The 26,536-nt window shown below is 36.9% G+C and overlaps 1 pseudogene; it reads left to right on the top strand.

Annotated features, from left to right (window-relative positions):
- LOC127485666 (large ribosomal subunit protein eL15 pseudogene) overlaps window positions 1-26,326 on the top strand; it is an 85,850-nt pseudogene extending 59,524 nt beyond the window's left edge.
- Window positions 26,327-26,536: the final 210 nt, after the last annotated feature.

Raw genomic sequence — 26,536 nt, 5'->3', positions numbered from 1 at the left:
GCGGAGGATTAGCCTAGTGAGCCGCAGAGCACAGATATATCTTTAAAAGTGCATTAAACTATGCACAAATGTCAACAGGGAAGTTATTTTACTTACTAGGTAGAGCACTGTATCTATGTGAAATTTATTTATTGTTTTTTTTTTTTAAAGTGATCTTTATTTGAATGTTCCATGAAACTTGAGAAAAGTGTATCTGTATATTTTAGGTTTTGCCTTGTGATTTCACTTTACAAGTTGTATTGTTCTTAAACTTTGTCTTTTGTTTTAGAACAGAGCAACCTATTCTAATGAGGAAAAGTCAAATCCACAAGTGACATGTGACAAATTTTTCGCAATTGTTGATATTAAAATAATTTCTGTTGAAGTCTGATTTTGAGAAACATCACTGTTACATATATTCAACATGCCTGAATGTTTTTTTCTGTTATATACATAAGTGGTTTCATAAATGTCTATGAATCTTGCATTTCTATCAAGCATTGTATTTCTAACATTTAAAAAATATTTTTTAAAATCTTTTATGATTTATTATTTAGTACATATACATTTATTTCCCTGAAGTCTTTATTTTCATGTAGATTTTTTTCCCAATATAAAATTGTCACAATCTCTTTTTTATATATTCAAATTTATCTATTGAATTTTATATATCATTTTCATATTTGCCAATCCTTTTAATTTGGACAAGACTCTTTTTTTAAAGATCTTCTTTGTATGTATGAAAGCCAAAGATAGTCTATTTCAAGAAATTATGTTTCATGATGGTGGAAGACACTGTTATCCTAAAAAAAATTTTCTTTTTGTATTTTCTGCTATGTTGCTTCACAATCTTTGTTTCCCATTGTTTCTATTTCTTTTAATTCTTCGAGCTTTTATATCCCAAAGAGGTTGGGATGGTACAAACATGTTTTCAATTGTGCTCTTGGCAGCCCATGTTTTACTTCATATATTGTTTAATTTAAAATTAAACAATAACTTTGACTTTTCCCTGTAAAAGATGAAAGACTGCACACTCTTTTAAATTTTTTGAACAGATACAAAAATACATGAACTACAATGTGGTGTTAATATGATAGCCATGTTTGATGAAGAGAGTACAACATGCATACCAGGCAGTCACCTCAGTTATGAACTAAGAGCCCAGTCTACATTCAGACTGGAGTTCTTATGGATATGAGCATGGGCCCTCCCTTCATTATATTTAACTGCCATTCAATCAACTTTTTGTGGACTCCAGAAATGAGTGAGATCGTATAGTACTTATCATTCTGTGCTTGGATTATTTCTTTTTAATGATTTGTTCCCAACCATATCTATACTATGTTGCCAATTTTGGGATTATGTAGCACATTATTTTTCCTTTTGAATAAAATTTAAAACTTAAATAGTTTAAGTTCATTATTCCAATTCTTTTCAGCAAACCTGAGTAATATTTAGAGACAATATTTAGCAATATTTAGAAAAAATATATATGGGATAAAAGAGAGAAATTTGTATTAGTCATTTTCTTGTATACTCACATATTAATGATTATAAAATGACATAAAATTGAGTTTGTTAGTACTTTTTCTAAAAGCTATTTTTTGTTGTTATTGAACAAATACACCAATCTTTCACATGTTGAAAGTGAAAGAAGAAACAATTAGATGAGTAAAATTATTAACAGTAATATTGGCTTATATACCATATGCTAAAATGAATATTCATATTTATATACTGATATAAAATAATTAAATAAATGATTCAGTATAAAGGACAGATCTCTTTTTATTTATAAGAATCCTGATTAAAATGTAAAAAAAGTAAGGGATATAGAAACTCCCATTGGAATTTTTCAATAGAAACAGTAAAATTAGATCTACCAATGGATGCTAAAGTCAGTGGCATAAATATTAGATGAAACAGAATATTTGTACAGATTCAGAGTCTTCCTTAGGGTTTATATTAATTATACAAGGAAAAACATAACTTTATGTTATAAAAATATGGCAGAGAATATTTATTTTTAGAGATTTATTTGTTTATTGGCAAGCAGAGTGACAGAGAATGAAAGCAAATGAGAAAGATAGATCTTCTATTCTCTGGTTCACTCCCCAAATGCTTGCAATTATGTGGGCTGGGTCAGGCCAAAGCCAGGTTCCAAAAACTCCATCCAGGTATGTCATAAGGGTGACAAGGATCTAGGCACTTGGGCCATTATCCGCTGCTTCTCCAGATGCGTTAGCTGGAAGCTGGATCAGAAGCAGAATTGCTGGTACTTGATACAGGATTTGTGATTGAATGTGAACTCCACTTCTGGTCCAGTACCCTGTTAATCTTCCTGGAAGGGAACACATGATGGCACAAGTAGTTGAGTCCCTGCCATCCACATGGGAGACCCAGATGGAGCTCCTGGCTTCAGTGTGACCCTGCCCTGACTGTGGCAGACATTTAGGGAGTGACGAAGATAGAGGAGACAGAAGATTCTCTCTCTCTCTCTCTCTCTCTCTCTCTCTCTCTCTCTTTCCTCTCCTCCCTCTCTGTGTGTGTGTTTTGCTTTGTCTTTTAAATAACTAAAAATGAATAAATAAACATTATGTATAGGTAAAATTATGTCTTGATGTTATATGGCTCCTGGTAGGATGTTCCAATAAGAATACGTCACTTTCATGTTACCTTTCCAAATTTGCATAACCTCAACCTAATAATGAGATACCATGAAACAAGTCCTTGAATTGTGGGACATTCTATGAAATAACTGATTGGTACTCTTAAAGTTGTCAAGGTCATGGTAGACAAGGAAAGGCTAATAAATTATCAAGGATTGAGGAAACTAAGAAACAATTACATTTAATACACGTTCTAGCACCATATCCTAAAACAAGAAAAGATTATTAATGAAAATATTAATGAAATATTAATACAATATACAGTTAATATTTTTAAAAGCAAAATATACATAAAAAACACTTTCCCAATAAACCAACAGAGCAAAGAAATGAAAGATATTTCAAAATCACTGAAAATGAGGTAGAAGAAAATGTAATGAAAACAAAATTGATTAAATTTTATACTGATCTTTATTTAGTGGGATAGTAAGCCCTTGACTGTAAAGTAACTTAAAATATGCTATCTCAAAAACTAAAAAGGAAGAAGGAAAAGAAAGAAGAGAAAGGAAGGATGCGAGAGAATAAGTGATTTTTACTATATTCTTAGAATTGTATCTAAGAACTATACTGAATCTGTTCCCTTTGTATTGATGTTATATTAACATGAAAAAATAATGTATTAAGAAAAATGTGTATAGCCATAAATGTAGTTAGAAATAAGCACTTAATTAAAAATAAGTAATCTATCCATTGAATAATGAGAATAGGGGGGAATTTTTTAATTATAAAATATTTACAAAGATTAACTTTTAAAGGTTAAGTAGAAGTAAATGAAATATAAAGTAAAATGATAGTAGTAAATTAAATCAATAATGTGAAAAATTTTAAATAAGAAGTTAAATGAAATAGTACCAAATCTACTGTAAAAATCAGAAATTATTGGTAAAAAACTTAAGGAAAAATGCCTATAGGATATGATATGGTGTACAACTTTTATTCAATAATTTAATAATACAGTTGAAATGAGAAGTGCTAATTTTTGAGGAAGTACTAATTCAATGTTAGATAGAATGTTTTAATTTGACTCAATGGAATTAATTATATTTGATTTTTGAAAACTGATTTGAGTAAAAACTTAATTAAGCCTATAAACTGAGGATGTTACTTGTACTACTGATTATTAAAAGTAGTGAAAGATTTATCAATAAAAGCACCTACTCAGTTATGAATGTATTCAAAACTGTTTCAAGGACAAGAGGAACCACATGTTACTTAGTGAGAAAATCTGAAGATATACATATTATATGAGAGAGAAAACTGTGAATCATATTTTTTAAAAACTAAAAGGAATAATTTATTATTCTTTAGCTTGAAATTGTCCCAAATCATGAAGTTGTCAACTTTTCACGATTCAACATTTTCAATGCAATTCTACTCAAAATCTTCAAAGAATTTTTGATGAAAATATCAATATTTGAAAACAGTCTGGAAGATCTATTGCACAAATTGCAAAAGGCACTTTGACCAAAAAAAAAAAAAAAGAACCTAAAAGATAGGAGAAAAGCCTAGTCACAGACAAGAGCTGAGGAATGAGAAAATCATTTGATTTCTCAGTAATAATACTGATAAATAGAACACAAGAGATGAGGATTTATTTTATTACAAAGGTAACATTTCAGTAAAATGGAAAATTAAATTGTAACATTTCAAAGAGTAATCACTTTGAAAAAGTGGAACAAAATGAAATAAAATTCTCTAAACTAGGCAAAACATTTTAAAAAGATTTATTTATTTATTTGAAAAGCAGAGTGATAGGGGGAGAGGGAGAGAGAGAGAGAGATTCTCCCACCTGCTGGTTTACTCCCCAGATGCTTGGGACAATCACGGGTAGGCCAAGCAGAAGTCAGAAGCCAAGAACTCCATTTGGTTTCTCCATGCAGGTGTCAGGGACCCAAGTATTTGAGTCATCACCTGCTGTTTCCCACATGCAATGCAAGAGGCTGGAATGCAAGCATAGTCAGGACTTGAATCAAGCACTTTGATATACAATGTGGGCATCCAAGGAACGGCTTAACCTACTGTACAAAAATACCCATCCTTGAAATAGATAAAATTTACTAAGAAAATATTTAACCTAATATGAGGCTAGTAAGTACTGAAAGGTGGTATTAATAAACAGTAAAATGTCAGATTTAAATATGTGGGCATATAGGTATATCAGTAATTACATTACATGTAGATGAGTTAAATATTCCAATTAAGGACAAGGCTTGCTACTTTGATTTTTTTTAAATAAAACTGTACAATGCTTTATAAAATCAATCTTAAATTTGAGTAAACAGAAGTTGAAATAAAAGGAATCAATAAAACAGATGTGAAAATATTAACCAATAGTTGTTCATGTACAAAAATTAGGAGTAGATAGAACATTCCTAACTTTGTATTTGCCAAAAACTGCCACGAAATACATACAGGAAAAGTTTATAGAGCTAAAATCTATACTAATAAAGTAACATTTCTGCACAGTCTTGTAGTAATGTAGTAAAGAAAAAATGGGGAAAAGCATACAGGATTTGAACACACAGTAAATAAGCTTTACCTTTTTAAGATATAAAACATTTGTATTATTCATCTGCAGAAAACACTTTTTTAAGTGCCAGTATAGCTTTACCAAAATTAATCATGTTCTGGACCATGAAACATCTCTTAAGAGTGTTTCAAGAACTGATACCTCAGTGAAATCCAAGGACTAAACACAATGGAAATGTGCTATAAGCAGTAAACCACAAAACCCACAACTGTTGGAAAAGAAATTTACCACTAGATAATACAAAAATCCTTCACAAAGTTTCCAGAAAAATTGAAAATAAATAGAATGCAATTATTCCAAGAAATTTTAAACCCTTACTACATTATGTAAAAGAATAAATCACAAGGGAATAAAATAGTGCATCCTATAGCAAATATTAAAAAAGAAAAGACCTCAAAAATAAAACCAAAGGGAGCAATTGGAAAAATCAGTAGGAGTAGAAAGTAATGAGATACATACCAAATATTCAGTAGAGAACAATATAAAGTTGTTTCTTTAAAAATTGATATAATTAACAGCCTTCTAGAAAGTCTGGTCAAAAAGAGACTGGCATCAATTTTTAAAGATTTATTTATAAATAAAATAAACAAAAGAGTTCTGGGGTTGGGGGGAGATCTTTACTCTCTGTTTCACTCATCAAATATCTGCAACAGCCAAGTCTGGACCAAGCTGGAGTGAGGAATCAGAAACTCCATCTTGATCTTCCACTTGGGTGGCTAGAGCCCAGGTACTTGGATCATCTTCCTCTGTCTTCCCAGGTACATTAGCAAATAGAGGATCAAGTGCTCCATTAAGGAATGTAGGCATTGTAAGTAACAGCTTAACTTGCTACACTGCAACACCAGTCCTAGTGAAATATATTTTCAAAAGCTATGGTGCTATAGTCTGATTAAGTTGGATTTATTTTATGAATGCAAGATTAGCTAAATATTGGAAAATCAATATTAGTGACCATAATATATTAATAGCACAGAGGTAAAATAGTATCATTTTAAAAGATTCAGAAGAAACAGTAAAAAAGCCTAGCCATATATTTATGATCAAAAACTGTGGGGAGCAACTGAGACTAGACTAAGTTACTGGAATTAAGACTTATTCTATGCATCTGCTCTCCCACAATATGGCACTGGGGAGGAGCAAACAACTACGCAGCTGCCTCATCAGTTTGATAAGCTGCAGGAGCTGATCCTGCTCCTGATTGGAGGAGAGCAGCATGCTCGGCGTGTGGGTAGCAGAGTTGGGATTGGTGGAGGAGGACTATAAAGGAGGAGAGAGACAACATGCACCAGGAACATCTGAAGGAACATCTGAAGGAACACCTGAGCAGCCCCCGAGAGAGCTGGCTGGCGGTGTGCCACTTCTCCGTGGAAGCGGGGAAAGTGGCAGGGGGAGCCACCCCTCCACGGAGGTGGAGGGGTCGGCAGCCAACCTGGGAAGGACCAGCAGCAAACCCGGGAAGGGCCGAGCAGACAAAAGAACAGCGCAGGGTCCTGTGTCGTTCCTCCGCGAGAGGGGGAGCGACATAATGGTGCTGTGACTCGGATATGAAACCTAGGAGGGAAGAAGCGGGAAGAAGCGGGAAAATATCGGAGAGAGACTAGGGAAGAAGCGGGAAGAAGCAGGAAAATACCGGAGAGAGAGACTAGCAAAGAGCCTAAGGAAAAGCCGGACGGAAAAAGTGCCGGTAGAAATCTAGGGTTGAAAGTGAAAGTGAAAGCTAGAAGAAACTTAGACTCGGATACGTACTATGGGGAGAAGCTAGGAGAAAGCTAAGGTTGAAAGTGAAAGTGAAAGCTAGAAGAAACAGACTCCGATACGGACTGTGGGGAGAAGCCAGGAGAAATGAGAGAAATATTGTTGGAAGAAAGCTAGGAAATCTACTGGGTAGAGAAAAATATAAGCTAGGGAAAATGAAGCCACAGGGGTAGGCCGAAGCAGAGACATAAGCTAGGTTGGAATTCGTCAAGTTAGCCTGGGGAGCAAAAGGCGAAAAAACTATACTGGAAGCAGAGATGTAAGCTAGGTTGGGATCCGTCAGATTAACCTGGGGAGCAAAAGACGGGACGCCAAACCGAAAAGCGGAGACGTAAGCTAGGTTGGAATTCGTCAGGTTAGCCCGGGAAACTTAGACTGAAAACTAACCAGTAGCGGAAACGTGAGCTAGGCCGTGATTCGCAGAAGCCGCCGAGCACAGAGAGAGCGCGCGGGGCACGAGCGGAGAGAGCGCACGGGGCGCCAGTAGATAGGAAATCGCGGGGCTGGCGCGGAGGCCGTGGTGTGGGCGCAAAGGGCGTGGAGACCGCAGAGTGCGCGCTAAGCCTGGAAGTCACGCAGATGAGAGAAGCGTGGGCTGAAGCCGTGCAGAGCTGGGAAGCCGCTGCGGGGTGAGGCGCTGAGAAGCCACCTCGGGGCGGGCGCCGGGAAGCCGCGGGGATAAGAAAACAGAAGTATAGAAGTAAAATGAGAGAAACAGGAATGCTGGCAGATAGAAGTAAAATAAGAGAAGTAGGAATGCCCGGAGATAGAGAAATAGAGAAAAATAAGGCCTCCCCACAACATGGCAATGAGAGGGCTTGGATTCGGTCTGCCTGATTAGTAAGGCAATAAGCACCTGCAGGCAGAGTATGCGCTGCAGGTCACTGAAGATAGGCACGAATCAACATCAATAAGTCTCCCCACAACACGGCAATGAGAAGGCTCGGATTCGGTCTGCCTGATTAGTAAGGCGGTGAGCACCTGTGGGCAGGCAGAGCATGCACCACAGGGCACCGAACACAGGCACGCATCAGCGCCTAAAAACCTCCTCACAACATGGCGAAGAGAGGACCCGGATTCGGTTTGCCTGATTGGTAGGGCTTGTAAGCACCTGTGGGCAAGTCTAGCAAGCAGAGCAGAGTGTGCACTGCGGGGCACCGAAGACAGGCGCGTATCAACGCCAAAGAATAAAAAGAAAGGGGGAACTGTGGGGAGCAACTGAGACTAGACTAAGTTACTGGAATTAAGACTTATTCTATGCATCTGCTCTCCCACAATATGGCACTGGGGAGGAGTAAACTTCTACGCAGCTGCCTCTCATCAGTTTGACTGATAAGCTGCAGGAGCTGATCCTGCTCCTGATTGGAGGAGAGCAGCTTGCTTGGCGTGTGGGTAGCAAAGCATGGATTGGTGGAAGAGGACTATAAAGGAGGAGAGAGACAACATGCACCAGGAACATCTATCTGAATGAACACCTGAGCAGCCCCCGAGAGAGCCGGCCGGCGGTGTGCCGCTCCTCTGCGGAAGCAGGGAAAGTGGCAGGGGGAGCCACCCCTCCACGGAGGTGGAGGGGTCGGCAGCCAACCCGGGAAGGACCAGCAGTAAACCTGAGAAGGGCCGAGCAGACAAAAGAACAGCGCAGGGTCCTGTGTCGTTCCTCCGCGAGAGGGGGAGTGACAAAAAACATCACAAACTAATAATAAGTGAGATCATCCATCTAATAATGCAGACCTTTCAGCAAAATGTAACTTAATGAAGAAATATTGAAACTGTATCCTTTAAAATCTGGAGAAAAGAGATACCCATTATCACTGCTCACATTCAGCATTGCACTACATACCCTAGCAAGTGAAAGAAAACAAGAAAATGAGTCATACTACTTTTATTCATAGTCCCGATTATACACACTTAACACTGTTTCAAAAGATACTGGAGATTAGTAGTAGAATTAATAAGTGATTTTAGGGGCGATAGGATCCAGCTCTCAGCTATGGCCTGGGAAAGCAGCAGAAGATGGCCTAACTCTTAAGCCCCTGAACCAGCCGTGGAGACCTGGAAGAAGCTCCTGGCTCCTGGCTTCAGGTCAGTGCAGCTCCCACCAGCCATTGAGGCTAATTGGGGAGTGAACCAGCAGACGGAAGACCTTGTCTGTCTGTCCTTCTCACTATTTGTAACTCTATCTTGCAAATAAATAAATAAAATCTTTAAGAAAAAAGGGAATTTTATCAAGGATATTGCTCTCAAGGTCAGTATAAAACATCAATCTTATTTCTAATGTATCAGAATTAAATTTTGAAATAAAATTTAACATATAATTTATTGTAACATATAAATCATAAATGTGGAATAATTGAACCTACATATTCAACACTTTTACACAAATACCTACAAAGCATGATTGAAAAAAATTAAAGAAGTTCTAAATAAATGTAAAATGAGTTCATGTCTGTGAATTGGAAAATTAATATTATAAATGTCCTTTCCACATTGATTCAGGGCAGTTTCAATTAATCTCTACTGAGTGTTCTTACAAAAGTTGAAGTACACATGCTAAAATATATGGAAATATGAATTAGCAAAAATAACTAGAACCAATCTTTAAGAACAGAATGAGCATAAATGAAAATACTGTAAGATAAAAATATTTTATTGTGGATCTGTTATTGTGGCATAGTGAATAAAGCTGCCACCTGCGATACCAGCATTCCACATGGGCAGTTTCATATCTTGGCTCCACCACCTCTGATCCAGCTTCCTGTTAATGGCCTTGAAAAATCAGTGGAAGGTGGCTCAAGTGCTTGGGCCCCTGTCACCTGTGCAGAAGACCCAGAAGAAGCGCTTAGCTCCTGGCTTCAGCTGGGCCCAGCCCTGGCCATTGTGGCCATCTTGGTAGTGAACCAGCAGATGGAAGACTTCTCCCTCTGTGCCTCCATCAGGACAAGAGCTGATCAAGTCACTGTTTCTCATAGTGTCCATTTCACTTCAACAAGTTTCCCCTTTGGTGCTCAGTTAGCTGTCGCCGATCAGGGAGAACATATGCTATTTGTCCCTTTGGGACTGGCTTAATTCACTCAGCAGATCATGCCTCAATCTCTCTCTCTCTCTAACTCTTTAAAATAAATAAATAATTCTTTTAAAAAATAATGTATTAAATATATTAAAATACAACATGTGTTAAAAGATGAAAAATTGATTTATGGTAAAATTGGCACTAAAAGCAGTAGTAAAATAATTTTAAAAATTTTGTTCACTTAATCTCCATAGGTTTCTATGGGAAAGCCAAAGGAGAATTTAAAAACTTTACACCTTTAAAAAAAGGCTTATTTCCAAGGGGATTATATGTATAAACCTGAAAGTCGAGGATGTCAAGCTTTAACACACTGCAGTCAGAATGCATATTCTAACTCGGCTAGAAATCCACCTGGTAGTATCCATGAAAATTAAATACATGCATACTTAATTATCAAGGAAGTCTACTTCTCACTACGTATCTGATAGATGTGTGCCTAGTTGTACCAATTGTTATGGATGGGAATTTCCATAGCAGTGTTACTGATAATCAACAATAATCAAGAGATCATCAACCAAAGATAAGAGAAATTAATTTTAGTATTATATAGTGTAATCTATACATTGTTTAAACAACAACAAAACTCTCACATGTAACATAATGGATAAATTTCATAAACTTACTATCAAGTAAAAACACAAAAATGCATACTGTATGCTTTTATTTACATAAAACAAAAAATATTCAATAAAACCCATGGCATTAGAAATTAAGATTATAACTACCTTAGGGGAGGAGAGGTGGACACATAATTGGGAAGTGTCCAGAGGGGTCTCACTCTGTCAGGACATGTTCCATCCCTTAACCTGGCTTGTGAATACATGTGAATTCATCTTGTGATCACTTGTTGAACTGTAGGCTTAATGGTTTATTCATTTTTTGCATATATCTTATACTCCAGCAAAAGTATGGAAAATGCAATGTAATGAGGTCATGGCCTTGGCATGAAGAAATAATTTTTAGTTGATATATCCAAAATCTTCTATAGTATCAAAAATAAAGTGATGCCCTGGGAAAATATTTGCTAAAATATAATAAAACATAGGTCTATCCAGATCATCTAAATAGCTCCTAAAAAAGAAATTTAAAAAGAAAGGACAAGACAATCTATAGCTATTTTCAGACTGTGCTCAGACAACTCACATGAGAAATATAGTTGACTGACATGCATACAGAAATGAGTTCAACTTCATTATACTGAGAAAAACATGAAGTAAAATGAATACTAGCTTTTTAAAAATATTAACAGTATCAAATACTGTCTAGTATGTGGGAAAATATATGGGAGCGTGAATGTATACAGCTTTTGATAAGTCAATGATGATGCTTATCAATGAGTCTTTGACCCAGCAATTAAGTTTCAGTTGCCTTGTCTATAAAATTATATACACAGAGTTATAAATAATTATACACATGGATTTTAATATGTAGGAAAAGTGGAATGAATCTAAATTCACCAAATCATAAATTATAATGCAAACTCCTTTCTATCTCTAGTGAATGAAAAGATCCTTAAGTCACATTGGAGGAGATAATAGTAAGCAACAGAGCAATGTATCTAGTTGGAGTCTATTTCTGTTGAAAAGAAAATAAGCTACAAGTATGCATCAGCTTATATGTGCATTTATGTGATCATTTTATTTTCATAAATTTAAAGGAAAAGGTCTTGCTATAGAAATAAACAACAAAAATTACAATAGCAGTTCTATGTAAGGAATTAAGAAAAAGAATTAAGAAATTATGAGGACATTCACTTTTCCCTGTTTGAATTTGTGTTGAGTTTTTTTTTTTTTAACATAAGGAATCTTTCCTGCATTACTTGAATAATTAAAAGGGAAGAAGAAAAAAAGCCCAGCATAAATGTGACTCATTTTTTTATTGCAATATCCTTGTTTTACAATACCATTTTTTGGTCGTTTATTGGAGGGGTTAGCATTTGCAGAAATACTTAGCTCTGCAATAATACAAGAGATACAGGGGTGATAAATGAAAGCCCACTTATTGGACTACAAGGCAGTCTTAGTGAAATTACACAGGAAATGTCAGGGCAGACAGCTGAGTGTAGACAAAACACGAGTAGAGAATACAGAGTCAACGCTTCCATAGCCCTTATTGTCTATGTTTTTTCAGTTCCCTCTAATTATTTTTTTTTTCTCTCAGGGACACATTAAAAAATGAAGTAGTTTCTTACCACAGAGACTATTTAAAAAAAAAAAAAAAAAAACCTCTGCTAGAATGCTTAATGTAGATTTTGATGAGTATCTAGAGAATTCGCAAAGCCAAGCACGTTTGTCTGAGCATTCAGTATATGTATTTTAATTACATTAAGTGAGATTTCTGAACATCTGACATCTGTTTACTAGTAAACATTTAATTAAGTATTTGAACATAGAAATGTTAAATGAAATGTTTTAAAGAAGTGATTAGAAATCTGCTGTGCTAAGTGCAGCCCTAGCAAACAAACTCAGGAGTGTGGTAGAAGCTGTTACTGCCATGGGAGACAATGCAGCTCATTTGCTCTGCATTTTGCCTTTATTCCTTGGTTTCCTTGACTGTTGTCTGCTCTCCCTTACCAACTCTTCCTTCAAGAATGATGCACTGTTCATCAGGTCCTATGTGTGAGGATGCTGACTCTGTCTGAGGAGGTTGGCATCAAAACAGTGGGTCACAGTTCTTCATACAGAGATTGTTGTACATATACACATTTAGAAACCATTTGTGTCCTCAGTAAAAGAAAACGAATCTGTCATTATTTCTGTTTCTTCTGTTCTAAAGAGCACAGGCCAGCAGGCAGAAGACCTCAATTTGATATCCAGCCTGTTCGCTACATGTGAAGATTACTAGCTCTGTAGCTTAGATTTTTTTTTCTCTCTTTCTAAATGTCAGCTCAACATCTAGTAATATTCTGACCTTGTATCCACAACAACAGCGAAGTATAAGGCTGTCATAATTTTTCTCCAAATTTTAGAATCACTTAAATGTTTTCCTCTAATAATACTAATCATAAAGTTTGTATTCACTGATATCTTAATTGAGTTCTAAACTAAGTCCTACATATGAATTACAAAGTGATTATTCCATTTTTGCAGATAGGAAATCCACAAGTCAGAGAAATTAAGCAACTTGTTCAAGATCATATAGGTGTCAAATAATAACAAAATGAGCATCAAAACCCAAATGCGCCTTGAGTGATCTCCTCTCATTCCATACATTGCCTGCCCCAGAGCCAAGGTAGATATCTGGCAGAATTCTTCTCTCATCCATGAGTTGGGAAATCATTATCTTTCTACTTATTTCTTTTATTATTAAGACCTTTGTTATGGTTTATTTTATAAGTCAACTTGACTGGGCCATGAAATGTGTGCATATCTGTTTAAACATTATTTTTGATGTGTTTCTGTGAGGGTATTGCTGGAAGAGATTAGCATTGGAATCCAGGAACTTAATAAATTTGTTTGCTTAATAAAGTTGATTGCACTCCCCATTGTGATTGGGCATGGTCTATTCTGCTGATGGACTGATTCCAACAAAAGGGAGGAGGAAGCTTGAATTTATGCTCTCTCTACTGACTCCTTGAGTTGGGACATTCAGCTGGCCTCCTAGTCTTCAGATTTCATATATGGACTGTGATATGAACCATTGGCCATCTGACTCTCATTATTTGAACCACAGTAATGGTTCTTTTGGATCTTTAGCTTATGGATGGCAAATTGTGGAATTTACCACTACACACACACACACACACACACACACATGCATACACTGTTTTGTTCTATTTCTTTCTTTCTTTTTTTTTTTTTTTTTTGACAGGCAGAGTAGACAGTGAGAGAGAGAGAAAGGTCTTCCTTTTGCTGTCGGTTCACCCTCCAATGGCCGCCGCGGCCGGCGCGCTGTGGCTGGCGCACTGCGCTGATCCAAAGCCAGGAGCCAGGTGCTTCTCCTGGTCTCCCATGGGGTGCAGGGCCCAAGGACTTGGGCCATCCTCCACTGTACTCCATGGCCACAGCAGAGAGCTGGCCTGGAAGAGGGGCAACCGGGACAGAAGCCGGTGCCCCAACCGGGACTAGAACCCGGTGTGCTGGTGCCGCAAGGCGGAGGATTAGCCTAGTGAGCCGTGGCGCCGGCCCTGTTCTATTTCTTGCAGAAATAGAATATAGGCTGTTTCCCAAACTTCCTTTTAGAAAGCATTAACCACCATTAAACAGACAGAACAAAACCGTAGGATGATAGTCTACTAAGTGTTAGGCACTGTTCTAGGTCATGCAGACGTAGAAATACGCAAGATAAAAAAGTATCTGGTTTAATTGTTCCTATCAGCAAGTTGGAAGGACAAGAAATAAACTAGTAAACAATCAAAATAAATTTTGTAACAATACATATTCCAAGAAAAAAAGAATTATAGAAGCAAGAGACTTAAGAAAGGCTCTCTACTTCAGATTATAGCAAAAGTAATACCAATGACCAGCAATAGGACCTTCTTGAATAGGCTTTGCTACATCTACACAATGGAGTGATAATCATTGACAAAAAGGACAAGAAGAAACTCCAAATACTTATGATTAGAATGACTGGTGGAATAGTTTACTATTTAACATGCTAACTTTTTTTTAAAGATTTATGTTATTTATTTGAAAGTCAGAGTTACAGAGAGAGGTAAAGACAGAGAGAGAGGTCTTCCATCCGCTGGTTGGAAGTTGGCCACAACGGCCAGAGCTATGCAGATCCGAAGCCAAGAGCCAGGAGCTTCTTTCTGGTCACCCATGTGGGTGCAGGGGCCCAAGGACTTGAGCCATCCTCTACTGCTTTCCCAGGCGATAGCAGAGAGCTGGAAGGGAAGAGGAGCAGCCGGGACTAGAACCGTAACCCATAAGGGATGCCAGCGCTTCAGGCCAGGGCATTAACCCACTGTGCCACAGCGCCGGCCCCAACATGCTAACTTTTAAATAAGAAAGAAAAATATGGATAAATATATACTTAGTTTTATATCTTGAATACAGATGTATAGATTTATATGCAGATAATGGCTTATATTTTCAAAAAGAAACAGTGACTGTATGAAAGAAAAAATGATGCATGGGGGAGAGTATGTAAGAGGGGCAGGAAGCCAGAGTTTTTGAAATGGATAGTACACACTCAGATGTGAGTGTAGACAGTCTCCCTTCATGAGGAAGGAAGGCAGTTGTCTCCACCAAAAGTTGGGATCGTGCATTTTTATGGTAGGAATAGTGCCCTAATTAAATATTCAAATGAGATAGAGTGTAGAGCAAGGCTTGAGTAGTGCTAGGTTCTGTGACACTGCGTGGGGAATCCTGGATGTGTCATGACATTTGGTACCCATGAGACTGAAGCACACATGTGGTTATCTCTACAAAGCTGTTATGGAATCTCTTGCTTGATGGGAAGTGAGGCTCCAGGACATGGGAAATGAATATACTGAGTGCGCACAGGGGCTGCAAGCAGTCCGCAGCTTCTCCTCATTCAGTAGCTACTTCCTCTTCACATCAGTGGAAGTAAGATCGTGATGAATGCTCCTTGGTATATAATTTTGAGTCTGCAGGGTAAATATTTCCCATAGTTTAAATAAAACTATTAGTTCCAAAAATAGACCTAAATATTGAAAAAATTTCATTGATTTTTTGTTATAAAATTAATGTTATATTAGTGCCAACCACAATAACTCCTTACTTGTTTTTGAACACACAAAGCTTATTCCTGCCTCAAGGTCTTTGCATTTAACTTGTTCTAGTTAGAGTAGTTTTTCCCCATATCCCATAGCTTGTTTTTGTTTGCTTTGTCAGGTATCTCATGGTATTCTTTGAGTGACCTGTTGCAAGTAAAAGCTTCACTTTTCCTTGTGGCATTTATCACCATCTGTTAAGTTGTACAATACAGAAATGTGGCTGGAACATTCTGGAAGAAACTGTTAATATTCAGTAGTATCTACATTCATCATTTATTTCCAGGTTTATAGCTAGATTATATTTTCCAGCCTCCCTGGCAGTTAGGTGTGTATAGCCAGCCATGTAGGTACATTATGTTCTGGGTAATTGAATATGAGTAGTGATATCAAATCAGTTGCATTCTTAACAAATTTGCTCTACCCAGTCCCCCAACATTTCTCTGTCTCCCCATCTGCTACTAAATGGATAAAATCCCAAAGACTTAGATAAGGATGCAGTTTCAAGAGCAAAAGTTCCTGTGCCTTAAAACCTGCTGGAGTAACATCCCCCTGCTAACTACACTACTTTTCCTGGGGACATAAACAAGACCTGAAACTTTTTTGTTGTTAAGCCACTATATCTGTCACAGCCTAAATAGAAAAACAGAAAGCACTTTAGGTATTTATAGCCACAGAAAATTAAATCAGGGAATTAGTCTTGACTGCTTAGAGGGTGAAGAAATAGCTTATGATTCTCCCTTCACTCTGCCCTCCACTCCCCTGGCAGTGCCTTCCATTGGTTGTCTTGAGCTAGAAGCATGTTGAGTAGTTGACAAAGGAACAGATTAGCTTACCCTAACCCGTTTGAAGAGTTGAGAGCAAAATGACATTATGGTTCAACATATATACTGTAATAATAATATTGTGACAGCAATGAGGAGAATATAAACTGGAAGAACTCCTATCATTGAGGGTATCTACTTTGATCACTGTCATTCTAGGAAATTAGGAAAAGCCTATATATGATATCCATTGATCTGGTTTCACAGAGTTACCATGTCACCATTTCACAGGGTCACCAAGTCATAATAATAGCAACAGGCAAATTATGGGTTCCTTTGGAGAATAGATTAGTGTTTCCATTCATGCTTGGAAGAAATTGAGACTTGGGATGAGAAGAGAAACTGTGGAGACAGAGAAGGAAGAAAATAAAAATCAAGCCCAGTTACAAAATTTGAACATTCAAAGTAATGACTATGAGTTCTTCAAGAACTTAAACTAATCAATAACTTATATCAATTATAAATCTTACAGAACTATAATTATGGTGCATCTATAAATATTAAAATGAATATATGATGATGTTGACTGTGATGATGAGTTATTAACCACGTTTTTTTTTTTAAAGATTTATTTTATTTATTTGAAAGACAGAGTTACAGAGAGAGGTAGAGACAGAGAGAGAGGTCTTCCATCTGCTGGTTCACTCCCCAGATGGTCACAATGGCTGGAGCTGCGCCGATCCTAAGCCAGGAGCCAAGAGCTTCTTTTAGGTCTCCCACGTGGGTGCAGGGGCCCAAGGACTTGGGCATCTTCTACTGCTTTCCTAGGCCACAGCAGAGAGCTGGATCGGAAGAGGAGCAGCTGGGACTAGAACCGGCACTCATATGGGATGCCGGCGCTTCAGGTCAGGGCGCTAACCTGCTGCGCCACAGTGTTGGCCCCTATTAACGACATTCTAAAAACCATTCCCACATGTTTCACGTTGGATTGTCCCTGAAATGGTTCCTTAGTTTAAGATGACTATAAACAGTAGTAAGAAATGACTTTCAATCTGTCACTAACCTAGTTGCCATCTTGGGGGTACTCAGTCAATGTTCCAAATAACTAGTGGGCATGATACTCCTTATTAGATCTAAGTAGGGTAGAGCTTTGAGATCCCTGACTTCTTGTATCTGGACACACTAGTAGATGACAGCAGTATGGTATGAGGACTATTTGACTGCATGGGCTTGACTGCCTGCTCTACCACTCCTTGAACAAGTTAGCTCTTTGTTTTTGTCCTAGGAGGCACTGCATAACAACAATTTGTAAACGTATACAATATACAATGCACATACACAAATCTTTCTCCAGGTAAAAGCAAAAGGAGGGTAGGGAAGGTGTTATGACACATTAGGTTAAGTTGTCACTTCTGACACCAGCATCCCATATCAGAGTCAGTTTGAATCCTAGCTCTTCTGCTTCTGAGCCATAGCCCTGACTAGGAAGGCATAGGGGAACATTCCTAGTCTTGGACCCTGCCCCCCAAGTGGGAGACTGGATGGAATTACAAGCACTTAGCTTCCACCTGGACTAGCCACAAACTTTTTGGCCATCTGGGGAGTGAACCAGCAGATGGAATTGGAATCAATCAATCTCTCTCTCTCTCTTTCTCTCTCTCTTTCTCTTTCTCCCTCTCTATCCCGCTGCCTCCATCTCTCTCTGTTACTCTTCCTGTGAATAAACAAAACAGTCTTTAAAAAAATGTAACTCAGAATAAGAGTCTATAAGAACCAACATTCCAAATGATTGCAGTGATCCATGATGAAAGTGATCATTACCTAGCCCTGGAGTAGAGATTAGATAGGGGATGAGTCTTTTCTGACACATTGAAGATTGAGGAAGTCCTTGTAATTGCATTCCCATGTATTTCCCTGGTGTGAATTATTGATAACCTTTTAGGATGATATTTCTATAGAACAATTAAAGTTTATAGGAGAAGCAACTGAATTTGACAGCTACTGAAGGGGTATCAAGTCAGTGGAGGGAGCAGGTGTTTCTTTCACAATGCCATATATGAGATACCAGCATCCTTAATTTTACTGCCTTTGTAAACTTAATTAACAAACATCTGCATCTTGCAATCTATTCCCCAAGGTTCTGACATTTCCTTCTTATTGAAATACCTTCATTTTTATTGATTGAACATTTCCTAAGGAGCCATTCAGACAAAGTTAACAATGGTGATGTGTCCAGGTAAAAGACAGATTGAAAATGGTACTTTCTGAAATTTTAATTGGTCAAAATATCAGTACTATTTTTGACATCAAATTATAGAATGTAGAAGAAAAAATGGGTACATCCCATCTTCCTTTCTCCCTCTCTCTTCTCTCTCTCTCTCTCTCTCTCTCTCTCTTTCTCTCTCTCTCTCTTTCTTTCCAATTCCACAGATGTCAGCAAAAAAAAATCAAGATCACTTCCATGTCTTTAGTGCACATATAACTAAGTTTCAGATCAATTCAGTTTCTATTTTAAAAATAACCAGTGATTCACTATGCAGATCTTAGATGTATTTTTATACTCCCAAGCGTATTCCTTTGTCCCTTTAGTGCCCCTTCAAAAACTACCCAGGGTTTGATCTTCTTCAATAATAGCAGATTTATTGCTGTGATAAGAAGGAATAGGGAAATCTGTCTGCTGCTTCTTCATATGAATGTGAGGACCTAGATGTGGATTTTGATGGAGGTGGACAAAATTATTTTACCTCCTAAAGATCTCTGGTGGGTGAATTCATGGGTAAAAGATGCTAACTGTGTCTAAAAGCTCTCTGAACTATGCTCATTTCTCTTAAAGTTATTTCAAAGGACATCCCTGGCAACCAGCTGATGGCTCAGCCTGCATTATCAATGGCCTATGTAGGTGCTACAATTTAAATTGGCTCCCTGGCTTCCCAGAATGATAGTTAATATTTTCAAGGGTTACAATCCTATGCTAATAGAAAACTGTTTGGAAATGGAAAATTACAGACATATAGGTAAAAATTATTCATTTTTATAGAAGGAAATATGTTCTTTTAATATGCTGTGATTATTTTTAGATGTTGAGATGAGAGCATGACTCACCACTTTCCATTTCTTCCACCCCTTATGCCGGCCCCCACTCATCTTTCCTGACACATCGTGCTGATGAAGGGAATGACAGCCTGTTCTCCACAGTGTGGTCATCATTTCATGTTGCAGCTGCTTTGGGGAAATACAGAGTGCTCTATTTCTTGGTACAAGGTATTAGACATAGCATTAGTATCCTGGAACTCATGGCATCTGCAACATGCAGTATATATCATCCCAAAGGACATTCAATCAGAGGACTTCTTACCTATGGTTAACAAAATGTTTCAAAATATTAGGGATGTAGGTTCAAATGTGGCTCTTACTGCCTTACAAGTTGCTTTCTATTAGGTGATATTTGTAATGTCTGTGAACATCCTTTTTGCAAGGGAACAAATAATACTGATCCAATGTAGTTATTTGAGATACTAAATGAGATCATGACAATAAAGAATTTAGTACAGTGCTTTGCACAGAGAATGCAAGTCACTGTTTTCATAATAGTTAAGACCATTGTTACAACTGTGGAGGTTCAGAACTTGATACTCCAAAACATGGCATCTCAGTGTTTGAGAAACTATAGAAACAAGAAGGTCATTCTGACCTTCTTGTACCTTTTTCCCCTGAAACCTGGTCAGAAAGGATTTCTTTGATCTATCTGGACTGGTGAGAAGGAATGCCACACAGAAACATAAAAAAGAATCTGAACAAACAAACCTTCCTAAGATCCCTCAGTTCTTTACCATTTGATAATATTCCCTTTTGGCCAATTTTTGTTGCTCCACAACTATCCACTTCTTTCATCAGACTTACTATAAAAATGCAGTTTTTCCTGTGTGTTGAGTCTTTGTTTCTAAAGGTTGTTGTTCCATGTAAAATCTTTTATTGATATATTTATTATGATTTTATCTTTGTAATTTGACTTTTAATGTAGATGTTTCAACAACAAAATTTGTAACTGGTAAGGGTAAAGAATATAATTTTCTCTACTACATAATCATAGTAATTTTAACTTTAACCTCTCCCATTTTCTCAACTGCAAAATTAAAATGTGCCTATAGGATCCAAAAGAATGTCACAAGGATAAACATATGTATAAGAGAGGACTTAAACAAGTTCATGAGAAATGAGCATAATGAAAAATATTATGCATGAATTTAAGATTATCTCTTGCACCAAAATAATTTTATCTTTAATATATTTTTTCACAAGCTTTTTGAATTTTCACACGTAACCAAGGTATGCTTTATTGGGAAGGATCCTTAGAAAATTCAAATCATTATGACTTACTAATATTTAAATTTGTGGAGCTATTGATTTGGTGATACCAAGAAAGCAATTCCGTATAACATTTGATTTTTCTTATACTTAAGGGACAATTATTTATTTGTAGTCAGCTTTATCAAGCCTTAGGCATGATTCATGTTCTAGCCCATCGACAGCCAAGATGCCTGCCTACCCACTCCTCCACACTCCCCAGTTCTGTCTCATTGCTGGCCCACTGCTCATATTTTCAGAATTATGCTTTGCCAACTTTTCTATTACTCGTCTACCCACCTTGTTCCTCTCAAAAGTAGTCTGTCTTTAGGCAAATTTCTCAGACTGACCAGAAAAATATGATCACTGTGAGACATTCTCTAAGAAGAAAATAGTAAATGACAGAGGAGTGTTCAAACTATAATGCACATAATCTTTTGCACGCAACACTCCCCACCCTTACAAACTCACTTGTTTTCACTCCTCCTATGACTGCTGGATAGATAATTAGAATTCCCTTGTAAAATTATGCAAGAGGCAAATAATTATTGTAGTTGGATTGCACCAGATTATTATTTTTAAGCAGAACTTAAACCATGATGTGAGTATATTTCAGAAAGTTCATGAAAAATAGAATTAAAGGTAGGTTTAGGTACAAAAACTTTTTGAAATTATATGTATCTTTTTTTCATAGCATAACATTTTCCGTGACCTTTCTGAAGACCCCTAATACAGACAGTTCTCTTTCCTTAGTCAGATGTGATACTTCCTAAAACAAATTTTAAGGTCAGAAAACTATGGGGAATATTTCAGAAAGTAAAAAAAAAAGACATACTCATGTTAATTTGCCTGGTGATCCCTTCTTTTCTCACCTCCTTTTCTCTCTTGGCAAAGAGCAAAGGAGAGAAAGAGATTCTCAAAACTAGCAACATACTGAAAATAAAGCTGGCAAACTGTCCTCCTTAGGAGAAGGTGCAAATATCAGTTGACTGTCAAGTGATTCAGAAATGAAATTTCAGTGTATTTAAATCCATTTTAGAATAAGGAGAAATGATAAAAGAAATACTAAAAAGAAACAAGTTAAAGAATAAGGTTACTCTAGGTCCTGTGTTGGTATGAATATATATGTGGTAAAATGAACGGGGGCAAAGATTAAATACAGCTTTCCCACTGCTGCTTCTTGTGCCCAGGATTCAATCCATTTGTAAAGATTGACTTCAAAAGTGGTTTTGTCTCTGACAGGATCAGATTAAGACTTCTTAAACTGATAGAATGCTAAGTGGTAAAAACATGTCAATGCCTGCCCTGAACATATGCCACATAGAATCCAGATAAAATGTAATATGAAACTTTAAGAGATCAAATTTACCTTCCGCCTGGAATGAACATTTCTTATTTTGTTGGTGCCTGTTGTTAATGGTACCTTCAAAATAGGCTAGTTTACAAAACTTGCATTGCCTCAGATTTCAAATATACCAAATAATGGATTGTGTAGTGACTATATGTGTATAGCTCTAGGGTAGACTTTTGCTGTTTATTGATGAGCCTGTGGCAATTTTTCTAAGTTTCAGTTTTTATAAGTGACATGTGGAAATAATAGTAGTAGGCCCATCATAGAGTTATTTTGGGATTAATGAGATGTTCAAACATTTCACCTGTTATTATCAAAACTGTTTGAGTCCTAACTTCCTAATTAGATGATTATGAACAATATAATCCACTATGTGAGTCATCTACATGTCTCCTTTAAAAAAATGGTCATCTACACCATGAGGTTAATGACGATGTGGTATTGTGGAGAGGTAGAAATAGCACACATGAAAAAAATGAAGTTTAGCACATAGTAATCATGTAATACATGTTAATTTTTGTTTTTAACATTTATATAAAGGAAAAATCCATGTATTTCATATGTACAATATTAAGAGCATAATGATACTTTGTACTGTGCCCTCCCTTCTCTCACTCCCACCTTCCCTTCTCCTTCATCCCTTATTTTTCTTTTAATTTTTACAATTATATACTTTCAATTTCCTTTATAATCACAAGCTTAATCCTCCTATAAATAAAATAAATATTTCAACAAGTAGTAAGACAAACCACTTTTCTCGAGAGTATGGACAAGGGATTTTACTATCAACAGCTTTATTTATGATTTTTCTCGGACTCTGGTACAAATTATGAGTTTCTGAGCAAAGTGAAAGGAAGAAGGACACAGAGATCAGGAAATCCTTTTTCTCTATTTTGCTGAAAGTCACATGGTGATTCAGAGCTACATGACCAAAGAGAGATGAGAATGAACCATCATGCATACATCTTGGAATCTTTCTCACTTTTTCTGATATGATAGGATTTTTAAGTACACAAATAATTTTATAAAAGAATAGAAAAAATGAATCCAGAATTAATTATCAAAATATAAAGATCTGAAAAGGATAGTTTTCCTCCTTAGGTAGGCTATTAGCATTCTAAGACATCAAACTAAGAGTTCGGTGGTAGAAATGAATTGTCTTGATTCTTTTCTTATGTTTTGGATGGTTGTGTGGTTTTATATTACTAACCACAGACTTCACTAGTTTATTTATGGAAACTGATAGAAAATTGTAAAATTTTGGAGTCTGATAAATATGAAAATATAAATTCAATTAAATATTTGATCTCCATAAACAGCCACTCCCACTGAAGCCAAGACAGGTTTTTATTAAAGACCTTTATGTTGGTCATGACTGCATTAAGTAATTTTTTACAAAGGCAAATTTCAAACATTTTATATCTAAAAGGCTTTGTGTAATTCATTATTATAACAAACTTACCACTGGCTAAGTCCTTTTCTAAACACTATATGTTTTGCAATATGTTGTTTAATGTATATTAATTTCTTTTTGCTTAATGCAATTTGTGTAATAACATTTTTATTTTATACATAAAAAATGAGACATAGGATGATTTATTAACCTTCAATTTTTTGAAGCCAAGGCATAATTCCAATGACAGTTTTTAGTTATTTTGCTTATATTCCTTGCCCTATGGAATGGACACTAAAGTATGATTCATTTCTTCAACCACATTTGGACTCCTGAGTCAAAAATGGTTTCTTATTTGGTGAAAGTATATGCATTGGGATCTTCCAATTCAAATCATAATTGTCTAAGACACAAAAAATAGGCAAAATATCTGAACTAATTGTTTTAAGGACTATTGAAGCAGAGAAGGAGGCACAGTGAACCATGAGAGATGGGAACCAAAGAGGTAAACTAAACTTCCAGATTACTAATCAAAGTCATATGGGCGTTAAATGAGGGAAGAGAATCCTGTTTAGCACCTAAGGAATTCCCAAGTTCAGAAGAAAGAACTGAACACCTGCACTGACGAAAGTAACTTCAGTATAGGACATAGTGAGAGAGTACTTGGAGACTTATGAGACTGAAAGGGATTTCCCTTAAATATTCAACTAAACACAGATCAGGAGCACATGCATGTGAAAACGCAACTGAAGGCTGGGGAAAACTACCCAAAAGCTTTAGAGGCAACAATGGCTGGCACTCACACAGGATCAGACATTGTGCCTGTAAACTTCAGCTCAATTGAAAAACCCTCAAATTTCATTTGCTCAGGGAGTTAGATAGTCAAGGAAGTCTTGCCTTAGTAGTGGAGAATAATTATCTCTAGGTCAAACACAATTCAAAGAAAACTAACAGATAATTGAGCAAAACATGAAAGACACAGACTCTTCCCAAATCAACTAATTGAATCTCAATAAAGAGTCCAAGAACATTTATAGGAAGTCAATAATACCCAGCACCCAGTGAGGTAAACTTCATGACACTGAGCTTTCACTCAAAAATTAACAGATAATTAGTAAAATGCAATCTACAATGTGGATAAAAATCAATGAATGAAATCATTCCAAATCTAAGCCATATGTTAGAATTAGCCAACCAGGTTAAAGATCTCATCTGTAAGCCATTTTGTTCTTCAGAGCTCTCTGCAAGGTATCTGGAGAGAAATTGCAACACAACAGTAGCTGCAGTTGCCTTATTTGAAGCAGACATCTTCTGCTTCAGGATGCTTCCTTTGGTCATACATATGCTAAATCATTTCCAAATTGGAAGCATTCAGCAAACAGTGACAAGGCATAGCCACCAGACACGTACACCCAATTTTCATGACAAATACAGTAATATTATATTAGCTGGTGGAGCCGTGTTCTGTATTGCTGTATGGACTAACACAGTAACATATATTGGAATAGATTGGAACTAGTCCCCAGTTGGCAGAGTCACAACTGGAATGTAGAGATCAGTAATCATCCCAGTTGGTGTAATACGGAATTTTGAATTTTGAATTGTTTTAAAACCAACTCCTTAATCCAGCGCCTTAGACCGCTCGGCCACGCTACCACCCGATAAAAAGATAGCAGAGGATAGTTAAAACCAACTCCTAAGTAAGGCCAAGTAAAAGCACTGAACCAGTTGAAGTACTGCATTTTGAAGAAATAAAGTATATTTGAAACTCTCAAAAAAAATATTAGCCAACTAGAAATTTAAGAACAACCTATTGTAGTTGTGTGCCATAAGTTAAGTAGTTAAGTAAAGTAGAAGATACAAGAGAAGATGAAAAAGATCCACTTGGTGAGAGGAGAAATACATTGTGTAAGATGAAATACATATGGTGTGTGAGATGTGATTAATCAAAAATCATAAAGTATATTAAAAAAATAAAGTTGAAGTTCTTACCATAGACCTCTTCAGAAACACACAGGGACAAGTAACATTTTAAAAATGAAGCCACAGGATGTCAAATGAATTCATGTAAGGAGTTCCTGAAAAACTGTTGGGAAACAGGCTGTCTGAAGTTGGGGAAGAGCCTAAAAAGGATTGTGGGAGAAAGGCTCCTTCCTTTCCACATGCAGGTAACCATCAGGTAAGTCAGGTAGTACGCATACAGGCACATCCAGGAGCTATGGAGAGAGAAGCAGTCAGATGTGATGGGCTTTCTCCTGAGGTCTGCTGCTGGAAGTTTCACCAGCTCTCCCTGCTGCACAGGGTGTCCTGCCCCACGTGGCCAACAAGGCAGGCAGACTGGGATACAATACCAAAATAGGTTATGTCGACTAAAGGATTTGTGTGCACCTCGGTGGCCGCAAGTGCCCAAGTTCCTACTGGTGCAACCTCTTGCAAGCCTGTGTGTTATGTGTTAACCAGGTGAAGGTTGCAGGAAGCCTTCAGATTGTTGCCCAGGAATGAACTGGGGGCCGCTGTGCAGCTCTGAGCATCCTGAACTCTTACTGGGTTGGTGAGGATTCCAAGTACAAATTCTTGGAGGTTATTCTCCTATATCCATCCCATAAAGCTACTGGAAGTAATCCTGATGCTCAGTGGATCACCAAAGTAGTCCACAAGCACAGGGAAATGTATGGGCTGATGTCTGTAAGTGGTGAGTCGTGGCCTTGGAAACAGCCACAAGTTCTACCGCGTTATTTGTGGTTCTCATTGTGCAGCCTGGAGAAGGCGCAACCCCCTCCAGCTGCACCGTTAGTGCTAACACAGGTAATCTTTGTAAAATTCATGCGCAATCAACCATTTAGGGCAATCATGCCTGCATAAAGGTGTTATTTTTCTGTTAAAACTAGTTTGCAGATAATTTCATGAATACTTTCTCAAATTATAAAAGCTAAAAATGCAATAATGTGTGAAGACTAAGTGGTGTATCTTGTTTCTAATAAGATAAACTTTGTCTTTATTTTAT

The sequence above is a fragment of the Oryctolagus cuniculus genome, chromosome 1, assembly GCF_051225735.1.
Source record: "Oryctolagus cuniculus isolate XC-2025 breed Fujian yellow rabbit chromosome 1, ASM5122573v1, whole genome shotgun sequence".
Classification (NCBI taxonomy): Eukaryota; Metazoa; Chordata; class Mammalia; order Lagomorpha; family Leporidae; genus Oryctolagus; species Oryctolagus cuniculus.
The sequence above is the reverse complement of the archived record's forward strand: the minus strand, read 5'-3'. Positions and strand labels throughout refer to the sequence as shown.